Below are 13159 nucleotides of genomic sequence, written 5' to 3'. Positions count from 1 at the left end.
TCCCCATCATGCATATGTAGAAACACACTCCTGCTTCTCTGCCCATGAAATCCTTAACTCCAGTTGCCTGACCACTGGGCTCATATCTTGTTGTTCTTATTTGCCTGGTTTTGGTTTTATTTATCCTGCAGGTTTTGAGTAAACTGTCTTTGAGGCTTTTGAAAATAAACAACATAAAAATAAATCAGTGTAGAAGCTCTTCAAAACATTAACTTGTTTCTGTGCTAACCTCAGAATCAAACTTTTCTGGAGATCTGTTTAGCGAAGAATTTCTAGAGATCACGATAGATTAAAATACCCTGTTTTCCACTTGCAGTTATCTCTTTGTGCCGATCAGTGTGTTAGTCATTCAGTCATGTCTGACTCTGAGCAACCCCACGGACTGTAGCCTCCCAGGTTTCTCTGTCCCTGGAATTCTCCAGGCAAGAATACTGGAGTGGGTAGCCATGACCTTCTCCAGGGGATCTTTCTGACCTAGGGATTGAACCTGGGTCTCCTACTTGGCAGGCAGATTCTTTACTGTCTGAGACCCAGCAAAGTGCAAAACATAGAAATCTGTCAGATGCAGAGGACCGCCCACAGCTGAGTAGCCTGATTCCTGATTTCACTTTTTTGTGCTTATCAAGTAACCTTCTTGTTCAGTCCATGTCATTGATCAACTTATTATAATAAGTAAATCTGATATTTACTTATGAAATTGAATACCATATAAAATACACGAAATGAATTTATACAAGTTCTTTTAAAGTACATTTCTCTAGTTGTGTATTGTCAGTGTTTGGTTAACCACTGCAAGAAATGCCCCTCAAATTTCAACATCTTAATTGATGTCAAACTAGAACATGAGTCAGCGGGGAGACTGTCCTATGTCCTTCAGGGACCCTGACTTTTTCTACCTTGCAGTCCTCTTCCTCTGGATCCTCAGAGTCCTCTTCACTTACGGGAAAAGCAAAGAGTCTCTTGGGGAGGTGGCTGTGGTCAGGTCTAGTGGAGCCCATGCCTTCCGCTTGCATCCTGTTGACCAGAACTCAGCTGCATAGTCATCACACCTGAACACAGGGAAAGAGAGGGTGTGAAAAAATTTCCATGTTCTAATGCTCAGAATCTCAGAAGATATTACCTTCATGCAAAAGAGACTTTGCAGATGTGATTAAGAGTCTTGAGATAAGGAGATTTTACTGGATCATCTAAGGGAGAGGTGCAATGTAATCACAAGTGTTAGAAATAGAAAAGTGAGACAAGAGAGACAGAGAGAAGTTTGAAGATGCTACAATGGTGGCTTTGAACACGGAAGAAGGGGCTATGAGGTAAGCAAATGCAGGCAGCCTCAGGAAGCATTAGAGGCAAAGGAATGGAGTCTCCCCTAGACCTTCCAGAAGAAATTCATCCTTGAAAACATCTCGATTTTAGCCCAATGAAACCCATTTTGAACTTCCAGTGTTCAGGACTGTAAGACAGTAAATTTATGTTGTTTTAAGCCACTAAGTTTGTGGCAATTTTCTAGAGAGCCATAGGAAATGAATTCACAGCTCATTTTACTTTGTATCCCTACTGTGTGCCTGGTACACAGTAAGTACAGATAGCAGGTGCATTTTTCACATGGAGTTTGATGGGGAGCAAAGCAAACTTGTGAAGCAAGAACTGAAAATCAAGGAAAGTGGGGCTCCTTCCCAAAGACTGGGAGACTGTTGTCATGGAGCCCAGGTAAGGAAGGAGACCAAATTCCCAGTAAGGAGGAGACTTGGAAGGTGGCAGCCTGGGAGCAGTTGAGTAAGAAGCATGCAGCCCCAGCATGGAGGTGGGTGGGTAGAGTGGTTGCTTATGATGATTTGGTAGTATTGGGGGAGCCGGGGAGCCAAGCTTCTGTCTGGAAGGGAACTTGAGGAGCATGGGAACAATAGGCTTTCTGAGGGGAAGCTGGAAACAGGCTCTTGGGTCAGAATTCCAGGATCAAAGTCTGACCTCGTGTTCCTTCTTCTTATCTGGCTGTGTAACCTTAGGAGTTTCACCAGTATTGCTGCATAACAGATCTGCTTAAGACTTAGTAGTGTACCGCAAGCTTTGTACCATGCTCAGCATTCTCTGAGTTGGACAGGGCATGGTGGGGACAGCTTATCTCTGGTCTATGAATCCTGGGTCTCCAGGGGGAAGATTACAAGGCTGGGGATGACTCAACATAGTCTGGCAACCTTATATGGAAGTTCAGAGCTTCAGAGAAGAGTGTCCTAGCCCATAAAGTAGAACCTGTAGCTTCATTTATGATTTATCCTCAGCAGCCATCCAGTGTCCCTTCTGCTGCACTTTTTTAGTTTACAATCAAATCACAAGCTCATCCAGATTCAAGAGCGAAACTAGAGTCTCCCTCCTGATGTGAAGTGGCAAGGTTCTAGTAGAATGCATCAGACAGCAGAGATTGCTGCAAGCACCTCAGGAAAATGTAATCTGCCACACTGGGTAATTTTCCAACTTTTTGAGATTTGGTTTCCTCAGCAAGAAGAGAGGGTGATAGCTGCAAACCTCCCATCTGGGTTAAAGTATCTAAAGCTTTTGACGCAGTGCCTTGAATATAATAATATCCTAAGTCCTTCCAAGAAACCAGAGAGCAGGTCTGTTGTTTCTCATGACAGCATCCACAGTTCCTTGCACAGTGCCTGGCATATGAATGAATCTTAGAGAATTGTGCCAGATTGGGGATCGTCTGTCAGTGTATCAGCTAGATACCGCTGTGTAACAAGCTACTCCAAAACTTAGTCACTTAAAACAGCAGCCATTTTATTTGTCTGTAGTTCTGTGAGTCAGCAGTTCAGGCTGGATTCAGCTCAGTGGGTCTTCTGCTGCTCTCACCTGGGATCATTTATGTGGCTGCAGTTATGGGCAGTTGAATAATGTTGGATGATCCCAGACCCATCACACGCATCTCACACATCTGACAGTGCTGGCTGTCAGTTGGAGAGCCTCAGTTTTCCTCCACATGGCCTTTCTAGCCGGCTAGCTCAGGTCCATTTGCACCCTGGTCCCAGGGTCCCAACTGCAGCCAAAAGACAAGCCCTAATTTCTAGGCACTTCTGAAGCCTCTGTCTGTGCCTTATTTACTAATTTCCTGTTGTCTTAAAACTCAACATTCAAAAAACTAACATCATGGCATCCAGTCCCATCACTTCATGGCAAATAGATGGGGAAACAATGGAAACAGTGACAGACTTTATTTTCTTGGGCTCTGAAATAACTGCAGATAGTGACTGCAGCCATGAAATTAAGACACTTGCCCCTTGGAAGAAAAGCTATGACAAACCTAGACAGCATATTAAAAAGCAGAGACATCACTTTGCTGACAAAAGTCTGTATAGTCAAAGTTGTGGTTTTTCCAGTAGTCATGTATGGATGTGAGAGTTGGGCCATGAAAAGGCTGAGTGCCAAAGAATTGATGCTTTTGAACTATAATGCTGGAGAAGATTCTTGAGAGTCCCTTGGACAGTAAGGAGATCAAACCAGTCAATCCTAAAGGAAATCAGTCCTGAATATTCACTGGAAGGACTGATGCTGAAGCTGAAGCTCCAATACTTTGGCCACCTGATGGGTAGAGTCAACTCATTGGAAAAGACCCTGATGCTGGGAAAGATTGAGGGCAGAAGGAGAAGGGGGCCACAGAGGATGAGATGGTCAGATGGCATCATCGACTCAATGGACATGAATTTGAGCAAACTGCAGGAGATAGTGAAGGACAGAGAAGCCTGGTGTGCTATAGTCCATGGGGTCGCAAAGAGTCAGACACGACTGAGCGACTGAACAACATGGCAGGTCACATGGCCAAGCCTGGACTTAAGGGATGGAAAAATAAACCCCACCTCTTGATGGAAGGGGTGACAAAGTTGCATTACAAAGTACAGGAAAGGAGGGATCATTACAGCCATCCTTGCAAATGATCCATCACAATTAATACTGAGCTGTATAATAGAGGTTGAGATGGGGCTGGAGGCTCAGTGGCATGAGGGAGGTGGCAGGGGGTAGTGCTGAGCATACGTGACAGTCTATCCAGCAGGACACTGGTTTGGCGAGGAGAGTTCACTGCACCTTCTGCCTCAAACTACAGGGAAGTGTATCATCTCACCTGACAGGACTGCAAAGGCTGGGCTTGCTCCAGCGTGGCTGAAGGACAGCTCAACAAAGTCAGCCATCCCAGGTCCTTACCCATCCACTCCCTGCCCTCCTCAGTGAGGGCCTTGTCCTTTAGGCTTGCAGTATGATGACTGCAGCAATTCCCAGAGCCCCATCCAGGCACCTGGAGAAAGAAAGGCAGAAACTTCTCAGAATCCAGCCTAGCAGTTTTTTCGATTATGGCTCCTTGGCCAGGATTGGGCCAAGAGGGTAGGATTACCATGGCTGCTCATGTTAGTTTCCTGGGGCTACCATAACAAAATGCCATATGCTGGTGCCTTAAAGCCACAGAAATGTATTGTCTCACAGTTCTGGAGGTTAGAAGTCCTACCTCAATATGTTGGCAGTGTCATGATCCCTCTGAAACCTGAAGGAAAATCATTGCTTGCCTCTTCCTAGCTTCTGGTGTTTCACCCCAAATCCTTGGCATTCCTTGGCCCGTAGATGCATCACTCCAGTCCTCTATCTTCACATGATCCTCTCCTGTGGGTTCACACCATCTTCCCTCTGTGCATGTCTGTCTCTAGGTCCCACTTGTCCCTTTTAATAAGAACACCAGTCACATTTAATTAAGGCCCACCTTCATGACCTTATTTTAACTTGATCACCTATGTTAAGACCCCGTTTCCAAACAAGGTCACATTCTGGGGTGGTAGGGGTTAGGACTATAACTTACAATGTAGTTGAATGTTGAAAATGAATCACAATGATCCTCACAGCCCTTGAATGAATGAATGATTGAATGAAAGACCACAGTACTTGGAGTCTCCCATGGAGTCCTATATTAGCTTCCTGGTGAGGTTTGCAGGGTAATTTTAGCCCTAGAACTTATTGAGGATATTTGGGTATTTGTGCCTTCTGCTTATGACAGATTGTTGATCACATTTATAATTTATTTCTGGCCTGTATCTTTAGTCAGAAGCACAACCAACTCCTCAAGGAGAACAAATGCTATTCCTTCAGGAAATTTTGACAAACCACATTATGACATAGTTTCCAGGAATGTATTGTGATGAAGAAGTCCAGTCTGCTTACACAGACACTCAGCAAATACCCACAAGCACCCACCTCATATACACAAACCAGCATCTCCAGGGCAACGAAGGACAGCAACTGGCTGCCTAGCAACACTGCCTCCCTGGCTCCCTCCTTCCACTACCCTCTCCTATGTGGAATGCAGGCCTTTCCCCTTCAGAGCAACTCTCTGTGGGTAAGATGATTAGATTTCCCTGTGGGAGGGAGTGGGGACTCTGGATACCCTATCACAAAACTTACCAAAGTTGCCCTGTTGTTTTAGAATATATTTAGGTCTACCCCACTGAGCGACTTCACTTTCACTTTTCACTTTTATGCATTGGAGAAGGAAATGGCAACCCACTCCAGTGTTCTTGCCTGGAGAATCCCGGGGACGGGGGAGCCTGTTGGGCTGCAGTCTATGGGGTCGCACAGAGTCGGACACGACTGAAGTGACTTAGCAGCAGCAGCAGCAGCAACCCAGACATATCACACAATTCTTAGAAGCCAAACTTGAAGTTTGCACCCATGACTGAAAGTCCTGAGTAATACATAATGAAAGATTAGGGGCTGCCAGTCTTGTGGTGTGTATGTGCTCAGTCACTTTGGTCATGGTCGACTCTTTGCCACCCTATGGACCGTAGCCTGCCAGGCTCTGTCCGTGGGATTCTCCAGAATACTGTAGTGGGTTGCCATGCTCTCCTCCTTGTAGAGGAGGCACCAATTCTCTTACCTTGCTCTTTTGAGGTGGTGGGGGACTGGGTGGAACTGGGGTTTAGAGTCCCCTGGGAGGCCCAGGGTTAAAAATAAAAATCACCTTCTTGACTATAAATTCATCACAGCAGATACCTTTAAAATGTGCATCTATCTGCACAGAGAGCTAGCACTCAGGTACTTTGTATTGTAGTTGTTTTTCCCATTAAAATGGACTAGGTTCCACAGCAGGGAAAGGAGAGTGTGGAACGAATTGAGAGAGTAGCACTGAAATATATGTACATGAAATATATATACACTACCATGGGCGAAATAAATAGCTAGTGGGAAGCTGCTGCATAGCACAGGGAGCTCAGCCTGGTGCTCTATGATGACCTAGAGGGGTCATATAAGGGATGGGATGGAAGGCTCAAGAGGGAGGAGATATATGTATACTTCTGACTGATTCATGATTTTGTATGGCAAAAACCAACACAACATAGTAAAGCAATTATCCTCCAATTAAAAATTAAAAAGACAAAGCTCTCTAAAAAAAAATAGAGAAAAAGAGAACAAGTTCTCTTAAAAGAAAAAAAAAAGGAAAAACGACTGGGTTTCAACCAGTGGAAAGAGGAGAAGAGTGGAGTCATAGAAATCGATTCGCAGCCAGGACACTTTTGAGGTCAGACCCCTGTGAAAATGGGTATTTGGGGACTTATAAGTGGTAGAGAAAAAGGGTACAGAACGGAAGAAGAAGGATGTTGTAATTCTGACCAGAGTCAAGACACAGGGGGACATCAATCTTTCTTCTCACAGTTGCCTTTGCCGCTGGAAAACAGTGATTTTTTTTTCACCAAGAGGCTTCCCTGGTCGCTCAGATGGTAAAGAATCTGCCTGCAATGTGGGAGACCTGGGTTCAGTCTCTGGGTTGGGAAGATCCCCTGGAGGAGGGCATGGCAACCCACTCCACTATTCTTGCCTGGAGAATCCCCATGGTCAGAGGAGCCTGGTGGGCTACAGTCCATGGGGTCACAGAGTCAGACACAACTGAGCGACTAAGCACAGCACAGCAGTACCTGTGCTTGGACTTGAACCCTCTCCTAGGTAACGGTGTCAGCACTCACCAAGTTCCCCGGGCTACTCTGGACACCTCCCTTGTCCTTAGACTCCATCAACAGGTCATGACTGTTCCACTTCCTCAATGTTGCACGAATCTTTCCCTTTCCCGTGTTTAGTTCAGACCCTCATACTGTCTTCCTGTCCCTATCCTTCTGCCTCTGTTCATCCTCCATCCTGCCCAAGATGGTCTTGTTGAACTGCTCATCTCATCACATCACTCCTGGGCAGGACATCTTCCATCTGCCCCTGCAAACCTGTTCTATTCTACTCTTAGTCCTGGGAACAGACCTGGATGGACCACAACAATGTTCCCCCCCTCCACCCCCTGCCTTGGCTTCTGGCTTCTGGCTGGATTTGGCCAAAGGGGAGCACCACCAGGAGGTCAAAGGGGAAGGAGAATGAGGTTGGGGTCTTTGTAGCCTCTCATGATGGAGTCTTGCTTAGTCGCTCAGTCGTGTCCAACTCTTAGTGACCACATGGACTACAGCCCACCAGGCTCCTCTGTCCATGGGATTGTCCAAGCAAGAATACTGGAGTGGGTTCCCATTTCCTACTCCAGGGGATCTTTTCAGCCCAGGGACTGAACCCATGTCTCCTGTGTCTCCTGCATTGGCAGATGGATTCTTTAGCACTGAGCCACCTGAAAAATCCAAAAAGAAGTGGGCTTGTCCAGGATTTGAATCCGGAACCTCTCACAACCGAGGTGAGGATCATACCCGTAGACTAGCAAGCCCAGCAAGCCAATTTAGGATCCCCATGGTAGGTTCACCTTAACCAAAAGCCTCAGCTTCTCTCAAGGTGACCTTCGCATGAGTCTTTCAGCAACTGCTCCTTCCCCTCATCTCTTCCTCTTGTTACCTGACTCAGGGATAGCATTTTACTTTTTAGTTTTACTGCATGCTGCACAAACCTCAGTAAATAGCTTTTCCATTGAACACACCTCAGATTATCCCTGTTTGTGCTGTCTCTTTCCGCTGCATTCCTGAATGATTCACTTCTCCTACTCAAAATCCTCAGAGGTTCCCACGGCCTTTAAAATAAAGTCCAAGTTGATGATCTTGGCACTCAAAGTCCTTCATCACCCCATTTACCTTTCCAGCCTGGTTCTTGTCACAGGCCTTCACTTACTCTGGAATCTAATTATAGAGTCATACGTATTTACACTCAGATATTTGCACCCCTGAGCATGCAGTGTCTTATGTCTGAACTACTTCTCACTCTTTCTCAGTCTGATAACAGCAGTACTAAAGGTCTAGCACTGTGTCTAGCATTTAGAAAACTCTCCGTAATTACACAGTGAATGAAAAAAATGAGAATTTTTGAGAATCTCACTTCCAGGCCCAAAGTCATGCAAAGGCATGTTTATGGATACGTAAGCCTCAACTCTTAAGGAAAAGGATTTCATGCCAAATCAGGCACTATATAGTCTTCTTCCCTAAATTCTGGGGACAAGTGGCAAGGGGAAAGTGAGGAGGCTTCTAAGCACAAATCAGTGCAAGGTAGTACAGCCCTTTCAAAGCTGGAGAAAAACAATGGCATCTTCCCCAGATGGCTGTCTCTGATGATCCCTGGGTGAATCACTGCGGAAAAAATAGAGAGAAGATGTTCCAGGCAGCCAAACACGTAATCAGTAGGAAAATCTATCCCTTCAGGGTGTTCTCATTTAGTAAACATTCCCCTGCTGTGGGCTTCCTCAAGCTGGGGAAGCCCTGGTGAAAGGTAGGGATGGAGCAGGAGGTGGGAGGGAGGAGTCGGGATGGAAGAAGAGAGGAGGGAGGGAGGGTCAGCGCAGACCAGCCCGATGCAGAGGCTTCCTGGCTCCAGGGAGTTGAGTCCATCACCTGGAACGTGGGCACCAAGCCTCGTTAGAGAGGGGGCCACAGGGTCTGGAAGGCTTGGGATCGCCCCTCAATTAGGTGGGACAGCTAACAGAGCAACTCACCAATCCTTTTACTCTGCGTCTGACTGCTGTAGAAATAACAGCAAAATCACAGAAGAAACTGGCTGATGGGTCCCAGTGGGAAGGGGAGACTCAGGAAGAGGATTTTGCGTTTCTATCTTATATCGTTCTATACAAATAATGTGCAGATGATACTGGATGCTTGGGGCTGGTGCACTGGGACGACCCAGAGGGAGGGTATGGGGAGGGAGGAGGGAGGAGGGTTCAGGATGGGGAACACAGGTATACCTGTGGCGGATTCATTTCAATATTTGGCAAAACTAATACAATATTGTAAAGTTTAAAAATAAAATAAAATTTTTAAAAAAAGGAAAAAAAAAAAACAAACAAATAACGTGCAGAGGTATTATTTTCAAAAAATGCCTAAGAGGTTATCTCATCTGTGGAACTCTGGACCAATTGGTTTTTACTTTATTTCTATATTTAAGAAAATAATAAATGTTACTGAATGCAGCTACTGTACCTCTAAGATTTCCAACACAGCTCTGAGTTCCAATATTCTGTCCCTTTGGTCTCACAGAGCATAGAATTGTCCCAGAAATTCTGACAGCATGTTAGCATCTAAACTCCTCACCGACCTGGAAGTAGTGCCAAATCTCAAATCAGAACTCAGTTCCTAACGTCGAGGAAAGAAAATATATTATAAATATATTATAATTTTCATGTCTAGTAAGAACATTCACTTTTTCTTTCTTCTCTGATAATAATAATACATTGTTATTACTATTATTATGGATGGTCAAGATAATAATACATTAATTTTTTCAAGAATCTGAGGATGCAAACATCCTTCACTAGGGCTGGTGTGAGTCTGCCAATCCCCAATTTTAAGAATGGTTCCCCAGGCACTAGGAGCACTCTGGAGGCACTCACTATACTGAGAAATGGGGAATCACTCCCCAGGTTGTCTCCAGTTATAGATCCTGCAGAGACATGGCCTTGGCCAGGGCAGCAGGTTTCCATTCCTGTTCTGGAATCTTATCTTTTCTATGGAGCTTCATCTTATCATGTCTTAGCAACTACTGACTCTCTTAAAGCAAAGGCAAGATATTCCACTGAAGACATTGCTGGGACTTCTGAAACAAGCTTCTTCTGAAGGCAGGCCTATCATTTTATTTTGTTAGAAGCCAATTGTTGTTCTGTCCCTAAGTTGTGTCCAACTCTACAATCGCATGGACTACAGCATGCCAGGATTTCCTGGTCTTCACCATCTCCTGGAGTTTGCTCAAACTCATGTCCATTGATTTGGTGATACCCTCCAACCATTTTATTTTTTGTCATCTCCTTCTCCTCCTGCCCTCAATCTTTCCCAGCATCAGATTTTTTTCCAAAGAGTAGGCTTTTCGTGTCAGACCGAAGTATTGGAGCTTCAGCATCAGTCCTTCTGATGAATAGTCAGGGTTGATTTCCTTTAGGATTGATTAATTTGATCTCCTTGCAGTCCATGGGACTCTCAAGAATCTTCTCCAGCACCACCACCAAGAATTGAAAGCATCAGTTCTTCAGGGCTCAGCCTTCTTTATGGTCCAACCCATTTTTGTTCAAGAGTATTCAAGTTGGGATTTTTGCCTCCATATAAAGATCCCTGAGAGGGATGCTATGCTGAAGGCAGCATAGGTCTGTCCCTGGTCTCTGGGCCTAGTGCTCCCTGCGTGTTCCAGGCTGCCAAGAGGAACTATTGACCCTCAGATCCCATACATGATGGTGCCATCCTGCCACCAGCCCTGCTCCAGCCCCTGCCCTATATAATCTCCCCTGGCTTCCTGTCTCATGGCTGGGGTCCCACTATGCCTTGGAACAATCCTCAGAGAACAACTGTTCCTGCCATGTCCTAACTAGATTAGTCTGGAAACCATATGAAATGAGTGTGAGGTCAGGGAAGTAATTGGCTTGTCAGGGCTTTCCTTGTGGCTCAGGTGGTAAACAGTCCACCTGCAATGCAGGAAACATCAGTTTGATCCCTGGTCAGGAAGATCTTTAGAAAAGGGAACAGCTACCCACTCCAGAATTTTTTCTTGGAGACTTCCACGGACAGAGGAGCCTGGCAGGCTACAGTCCATGGGATTGCAGAGTTGGACACGACTGATCGACTAATACTTTCATACTTTTGGGGGAAGCTGTCACAGCAGAGGCTGGGCCAGTGAGGCCATGGTGGACAGGCCCCATAAACGAGACATGGAAAGAAACGAAGGCGCATACAGGTTGATTTCCCAAAGACGTTCTCCCTCCTAGAGCATCTCCTGGGACCTGCAGTTCTGAACCTGTGGCTTCCTTCCCTCAGCATAGCTGCTACAATCGTGCAACAGAGAGAAGGCAAGAGGCAGGCAACCACTTGGAAAATCATTTGCTAGTGCATCTAGTAAAGGTGAAGAAATGTGCATCCTTTGACCCAGCAATTCCACCGTTAGATACAAGCCCTGGAGAAATACATGCACATAACACCAGGCTATACATACCAAGAACGCTCATAACAGCATTGTGGTAACAGTCAAAACAACTCAAATGTTCACCAACAGTAGCATGGATAAATAAATCTGACATATATATATATAGTGGAATACTATATAGCCACGAAAATGAGGGCACTACAACTGCTCGTGACGCTATGGATGATTCTCAGAAACACAACTGAACAAAAGAATGATTCTATTTGAATTAAGTAATGATTCTGTTTATGTAAAGCTCAAAACAGGCAAAAACCGTTTCCTTTAGGAATGTAAACTTAAGTGGTAAAACTAAAAGGCAGTAAATGTTATAAGTCTCAGGGAGAGGGAGAGTGTGATAAAACAGAGACATGCAAGGGGCTTCAGAGTCCTGGCAATGTTTTATTTCTTGATGTGAGTGGTGATGACATGAGCATTTGCTTTACAGTTATTTATTAGAATGTATAAAATTCTTTGCACTTTTCTATATGCATGTTAATTCTCAGAATTTAAAAAATGAAAGAATGAGAGGCCTGGTTTTAATAAGAGCTTGGATAAGGGCCTCACACTCTAATGCTCTCAATTTCAGAATCTACCATCCTGGTCCTGGAGGAGGGACATCCCTGCCCGGTCTTGCATCCCTGCCCTGCTCCAGCAATCAGTCCCAAGCCACCAGTACTGGCAGAAGCAATCTCATTCTTGACTAAGCCTGACTCAGCTGGCCCTGATTGCATCTTCTGGGCTCCTGCATCCCCAAGGATGTAATTGAGTGTGTTCTGTGGGAGACAGTCTGTAATGAATTTCCTAGGATGGAAACTGAACGGAAATCAAGAGAGTTGTGCCAGATTGCTGGTGTGGATCACAGCTGAGGAGTAGCCCTGATATGCCTGGCCCGGGCTGGTGCCTGGTATGCACGTCTCATGTCTGGTTTCCTTCTCTACCTCCTCCACCTCCTCCCCCATTTCCTCTGCTCAGGTGGCTGGTATGTGTGCCAGGTCTCTGAGTGAACCAGGAGGGGGTTGTGTTTAGCTCCAGTAGCTTCTCACCAGGGCATTTTCTGAGGATTTGGGTTGTTTGTTTCCACAACACTCAGCATAAATGAAGCTAACAACAATGATAATAATAAACCAACTTGGCATAAATAAAGCAGGTGCCCGTGATGGGTTGGTAGTAGGTGACACTTTGCTGTTCTGAGATGAGCAATGATGAAGCTGGGACTGAGAAGGCCACTATCTCTGAGGAGAGCCTAGACTGAATCACCAGTGAAGCCCAGGAACTTTGTTCAAGGCATGTGGGTCCTCTTGTTTGGGGCCTGGGGAGTGGTGAGGTTACAGTTGTCCTAGTCTCCTGGGATGGTGGTCATTTGAAGACTTGCTATTTCAATGGAAGCTCAGATTTTCCTCCACCTTTTTCTCCATTGTCCCCTGCAAGGCAGGGTCAGAAGCCCTGTACTCAATGCCTTCATTAGGGATTGCAGAGGTCAATCTTGATTACTGCCCTCTTTGCCCACTCCCTTGTCTGAAGTTCCCCCTTCCTCCCTTTGGCCTCAGAGATCTCTGCTCCCTGGCTCTGTGGATACAAAAGCTCAGCTCAGCTCAGCTCAGATTGGGGGTCCCTCCCTGAAGAGGCAGCTGCTAAGTTCCTGGGACAGAATGCACTTGGCGAGACCCAAGCTTGGAGGCAGCTGGGCAGGCTATAGTAAAAAAAAAAAAAAAAAGAGGGATGTAGGGATAGGCAGGAGGAAGTTAGGAAGGAGCCTGTATCATGACTGCAAATAGAAACCTCAGTTTGTGGT

The 13159-nt window shown here is 45.6% G+C and overlaps 2 long non-coding RNA genes across 2 annotated transcripts; one reads left to right on the top strand and one right to left on the bottom strand.

Moving 5' to 3' along the window:
- Positions 1 to 737: 737 nt before the first annotated feature.
- Positions 738 to 5219, bottom strand: LOC133261935 (uncharacterized). The gene is made up of 4 exons (XR_009741173.1): positions 4832 to 5219; positions 4487 to 4695; positions 4189 to 4279; positions 738 to 1049 (listed from the first exon to the last, which is right to left on the bottom strand). It is a non-coding gene; the product is annotated as an uncharacterized LOC133261935 (long non-coding RNA).
- A 59-nt stretch (positions 5220 to 5278) lies between these two features.
- LOC133261934 (uncharacterized) lies at positions 5279 to 12510 on the top strand. Its single transcript, XR_009741172.1, has 2 exons — positions 5279 to 5365; positions 11954 to 12510. It is a non-coding gene; the product is annotated as an uncharacterized LOC133261934 (long non-coding RNA).
- Positions 12511 to 13159: the final 649 nt, after the last annotated feature.

This window comes from Bos javanicus, chromosome 15 (assembly GCF_032452875.1).
Source record: "Bos javanicus breed banteng chromosome 15, ARS-OSU_banteng_1.0, whole genome shotgun sequence".
Classification (NCBI taxonomy): Eukaryota; Metazoa; Chordata; class Mammalia; order Artiodactyla; family Bovidae; genus Bos; species Bos javanicus.
Note: the sequence above shows the minus strand (reverse complement) of the source record. Positions and strands in the feature narration are given on the sequence as shown.